This window comes from Castanea sativa, chromosome 2 (genome assembly GCF_040712315.1).
Source record: "Castanea sativa cultivar Marrone di Chiusa Pesio chromosome 2, ASM4071231v1".
Lineage (NCBI taxonomy): Eukaryota > Viridiplantae > Streptophyta > Magnoliopsida > Fagales > Fagaceae > Castanea > Castanea sativa.
In genome coordinates, this window is record NC_134014.1 from 27,473,652 (window position 1) to 27,479,651 (window position 6,000).

Genomic DNA, 6,000 nt, shown 5'->3' on the forward strand with positions numbered 1-6,000 from the left:
CCGTCCAACAGAAAAGGCGAGTGTTCGCCCCAGAGCGAGACAAAGCCATAGCCGAGGAAGTGCAGAAGTTACAGGAAGCAAATTTCATACGTGAAGTATACTATCCAGATTGGTTGGCAAACGTAGTGATGGTCAAAAAAGCCAATGAAAAGTGGAGAATGTGTGTAGATTTCACGAATCTAAATAGGGTCTACCCTAAGGACAGTTACCCGCTCTCATGTATTGATACACTGGTAGACTCAACTGCGAAACATGAACTTCTAAGCTTCATGGATGCATTCTCTGGTTACAACTAGATCAAGTTGAATGAAGTCGACCAGGAGAAAACTTTGTTTGTTACAAGCCAGGGGTTATTCTACTACAAAGTAATGCCTTTCGAACTCAAAAATGCAAGAGCCACGTATCAGAGATTGATGAACATGATGTTCGCACACCAGATTGGAAGAAACATGCAAGTTTACGTCAACGACATGCTGGTGAAAAGCATGTCCGACCATTTGAGCGATCTCCAAGAGACCTTCGACACTCTTCGATCTTACAACATGAAATTAAATCTGAGCAAATGCGTGTTAAGGGTAACGGCAGGAAAGTTCTTGGGATTCATGGTATCCCGGGGATCGAGGTAAACCCGGAGAAAGTAAAGGCGATCATGAAATTGGCCCCACTAAAGACAGTAAAAGAAATACAAAGCTTGAATGGCAAAATAGCAACCCTAAATAGGTTTGTATCAAGGGCGACTAATAAATGCCTCCCTTTTTTCTGTACACTGAGGAGATCATTTGAATGGACGACTAAATGCCAGAAGGCGTTCAAAAATTTGAAGGCATACCTCTCTTCTCCGCCATTACTCAGCCCGTCAGAGTCAGGGGAAGAGTTGTTTCTGTACCTAGCTGTCTCGCTAGCGGCCGTCAGTGCGGCTCTTGTTAAAGAAAAAGATAAGGTGCAAAGGCCCGTATATTTCATAAGCCGAGCGCCCAGAGGAGGAGAAGAAAGGTACCCTTAGATGGAAAAGCTAGCTTTCACACTAGTGACCGCAGCACGGAAGCTCAAGCCATACTTCCAAGCATATACCATAATTGTCCTGACAGATAAGCCCCTGCAAAAAGCTATGAGTAGCCCCGAAGCTGCAAGGCAGATGGCATTATGGGCGGTCGAGCTAAGTGAGTTCAACATACGATACTAACCATGAACTCTTGTGAAGGGACAGGTAGTAGCTGACTTTATCGCTGAGTTCACTCTCATGGAAGACTAGGGGGCAGAGGAAGTTCCCATGTGGAGTATCCACATATAGATGGATCCTCCAATAGACATGCAGGTGGGGCCAACGTGGTACTCCACACCCCGGAAGGAGATAAGATTAAGTGCATGATTCGTCTCGACTTTTCCACAACCAATAACGAAGCAAAGTACAAAGCCTTGATAGTAAAACTGGATCTCGCAATAGCAACCGGAGCTAAGAGTGTGGTCGTATACTCCGATTCTCAAATCGTAACCAGCTAGGTTAATGGAAGTTATGAGTGCAAAAATGAAAGAATGAAGAGGTATCTTGAGAAAGCGAAGGGTCGAACTAATAACCTCCAAATGAAATTGATTCAAATCCCAAGGGAGGAGAACCAAGGTGCCGACAAGCTTGCAAAGGTAGCTTCAGCAGAACCTATGATTGTCCCGGACTAGGTATTATCCTTCTTTCAACTCTCATCACTAATAGACAATACTGACGTGCAAGAGGTAAGTGATGAACGCTGTTGGATGACCCCGATAGCCGCCTACCTAAAGAACAGCGAGCTACCCGACGACAAGGAGGCCGCGAGGAAGTTGAAGGTTAAAGCGGCCCGATTCATCTTGATTAAAGAAATCCTATACAAGAAGGGTTTCTCCCGACCCTACCTAAGGTGCCTCGCCTCTAAAGAAGCAAACTACGTTATGAGGAAGGTCCATGAAGGAATCTGCAGAAATCACTCGGGATCGAGGTCCTTGGTGCATAAGCTACTTTGGGTAGGATATTACTGGCCAACAATGCAAAAGGATGCCGACGCATACGTCAGAGCCTGCGACAAATGCCAGCGGTTTGGCAATCTCATAAGGCAACCAATAGAAGAGCTTACCCCTATGACGGCCCCATGGTCGTTCGTGCAATGGGGGTTAGATATCATGGGCCCCTTTCCAACAGCAATAAGGCAGCTGAAGTTCCTAGTAGTTGGCATTGACTACTTCACTAAATGGGTGGAAGCAAAGGCTTTGGCCACTATCACGGAGAAGAATATCCGAAGTTTCGTATGGAGGAATATTATTTGCAAGTATGGTATACCAAGGGTGCTTGTGTCAGACAACAGAAAGCAGTTCGAAAACGACACATTCTGAGGTTTCTGTTCCCAACTACGGATCAAGATCACTACTCGTCGCTTGCCCACCCACAGGCCAACGGATAGGTTGAAGTCACGAACCGATCCTTGTTTAAAATCATCAAAACTCAGCTCGAGGGGGCAAAGGGCATATGGCCGGATGAATTACCAAGTGTTTTATGGGCATACAGGACAACGACAAGGACACCAATAGGGGAAATACCGTTTCGACTGGCATATGGTAGCAAGGCAGTCATCCCAGCAGAAGTAGGGCTTACGAGCTATCGGGTTGGGAACCGCGACGAGAGCAAGAATGATGAAGCCATGCGCTTACAGGCTTGATCTGGTGGACAAAGTCAGAGTAACGGCCGAGCAAAGATCAGCACAGTACTAGAACATCATGGTGAAACATTACATCTCTAAGGTCAGGCATAGGGACTTCTAGGTTGGAGATCTTGTCTTAAGGAAAGTAATCGGCGCTACAAAAGATGCCTCCCAGGGAAAGCTGGGACCTAACTGGGAAGGACCGTACAGGATCACCTTATGGCATAGGAAGGGAACGTATTACCTGGAGACACTGGAAGGGCAAAAGTTGAATCACCCATGGAACACAGAGCACCTGAAGAAGTATTATCAGTAGACAATGACATCACATTCATTTCTAGTTTATTTTTTCAACAGTTTTAGTTTTAATTTTCTACAGTACTCCTAGTGCCCAATGGGCAATTTTCTTGTTTTTCATGAACAATATTCTACTTATCCATTATAATAGAAGAATTTATTCTGAACACATTGAATGCTTTCCGCTAAGATTCATTTACAAAGTCCATAAAATGGACGGATCATCCTAGGAAGGATGAAATTCACCAAGTCCACAATATGGACGAATCATCCCATGAAGAATGAATTTACTAAATCCATAAAATGGACGGATCATCCTAGGAAGGATGAAATTCACCAAGTCCACAATATGGACGGATTATCCCATGAAGGATGAATTTACTAAATCCATAAAATGGACGGATCATCCTAGGAATGATGAAATTCACCAAGTCCACAATATGAACGGATCATCCCATGAAGGATGAATTTACTAAGTCCATAAAATGGACGGATCATCCTAGGAAGGATGAAATTCACCAAGTCCACAATATGGACGGATCATCTCATGAATGATGAATTTACTAAGTCCATAAAATGGAAGGATCATCCTAGGAAGGATGCAATTCACCAAGTCCATCAAATGGAAGGATCACCCCATGAAGGATGAATTTACTAAGTCCATAAAATGGACAAATCATCCTAAGAAGGATGAAAATCACCAAGTCCATTAAATAGACGGATCATCCCATGAAGGATGAATTTACTGAGTCAATAAATTGGACGGTTAGTTGTATGAAGAATGAATTTGAATAGACAGATCAATATAGAAATGGCAAAATTCATTTAAAAATATATACATACGATAAATATCTACAAAAGACAACGGATAAATATGTTGTTCTCCCATACATTTTGAAACTTGAAAAAAAAAAAAAAAAAAACAGGGTATGTACTACTCTGGGACTACAATGGTATTCTCCTTGCCATCAGGCTCTTGAGTTAAGGGTTGACAAGCATCATCTTCGACGGATCCTTTCGCGTCAACCTTTTGAGCCTCGCCGTCGCTTTGGTCTTCACCAAAAAGCTCGTTCGTACCCTCAGTGTCAACGGGGTGAGCTAGAATCTGACCCTCAAGATCTATGGTGATGTGAGAGAGGTTTAGGCCAGGAAAAGAAGCTTTGACTTGATGGATGCAGTCATCAAAGTCGTCAGCAAAAGAGGTACCAAGGTCACTTAGAAGTGCGTCAGAGTCCCGGTACTCTCTAATAGCGTCAGCTTTTGCATGACAGAGGCTATCATCTTTTTCCGCCAAGGCTTCTTTCATTGACTCTACCTGCTTCTCCAATTCACCACGAACCTGCTCGGATTGCTTCAGTTTCTCCTCATGACAGAGCTTCCAGGCCTTCAACTCCGCCAGCTCTTCTTCTGTTGCATTTGATTTTACACGGACACACTCCAACATCTTCTCGTGGGCAAGGCAACGATCCATTAATCCCTTCGCCATTAGGACCCCCTACACCAATATCAAAGAGTAAGTATGAATTGATGAAAATACGACGGAGCATATAATGGTGAATAAAAACCTATGTGAGGCTGAACATCGCCATCTCCCCTATTGCTTCTGTAGCATGGTTGCCCAGATCCTCGTAGTCTTCATCCTTGATGATGAAGGTGACTTGGTTAAGGGCATACTGGGAATCTTCTCGAAGGAGGATGGGAGGCTTCTCCTTCACGGGGTCTGGATTAACCATCAGACCCTTGCCCCTACCTAACCCAAGCTTGGGGGGCAACTTCAATCCGCCGAATCCTTGACTGGCAAGTAACCCCATCACCACTTTTTGTTTCTTACTATGACGGTCAAATTTTTTCGACGGGGGTCTCTTCATGGACGAATGGGATGAACCCGTCTTGGGGGGAAGATCATCACCTTGCTTTTTCTTAGCAGCAGCCTGCTGCTTGATGACTGCCCTTCTCCTGGCATCTTCCATTTCTGCAAAGAGTGGACGGGTAAAAATGATGGTAAATAATAATACAAGCACAACAAGCTAAGGACTTACGTATGCGTATTCTTGTGTTGTATCGACGGGCAGCGATGGTGGGTTCTAGACCGTCACAGTACCAATGGAGGGTATCCAAAGAGCTTTATCCAAGTCCTCTCCGACAACCTGGTGGTCTGGAAGATCTTTTCCAAGAAGCTGAACTGTTCGGTCGTAACTTGCAGACGGTTCCGAGCTGTAAAAGGGAACGGTTAGAGTAACTTCAATAATCTATACAAATAAGTTGAGAAGGACGGGCACATACCAGACGGTGGCATTATGCCCCAGGTCTTATCTACAGGCATATATTCATGGTCATTAGGGTGACACATCCAATCATCCCCTTAAACGAAAAAATATCGACCCTTCCAGTTCCGGTTGGAGTCTAGGGTCTTGCACACTAACCTAAGCACTGGACTGCTCGGCACGAAGCTGTACATGCCCTTTGATTGGGCAATCTTAGACGAACGGTAACAATGGAAGAACTCCTCCACTGTCAACTATCGCACACCATTGGACATTACACCATATAAGACTTCAACACCCAGAAAAACCCTTCAAGCGTTTGGTGAGATTTGGGTGACGGCCAACCCTAGGTATTGGAGAAGACAACGGTGTAAGGCACTGAGAGGGAATCGTAGGCCCTCTTTTAGTATTTGCTCATATACACCGACGTCTTTAAGGCCCTTGTAATAACATTTCTCGAACTTGAAGGGTAGAAGGATGGGTATGTTGTCAGGTATCTGGTATTTCTCCCTAAGAGTGTTGAAGTGATTTTGTTTGATGGAGGATATGAAATCATTGACCATCCATAAAGGGAATAATATAAATTCCCTAAAGCCATCTGGACCTATGACTGATTAGATAGGAGGATCAACACCGTCCAAATCATCGTTGGAGTTATACTCTGACCCGTCCTCACCCTGCACCTCATCCTCCATATCGAAAGGAGAGTTGGTTGACGGTTCCCTTTCCTCGTAGGAGGTGCCGGGGTTTGCTTAACCTGACGGGAACACCTC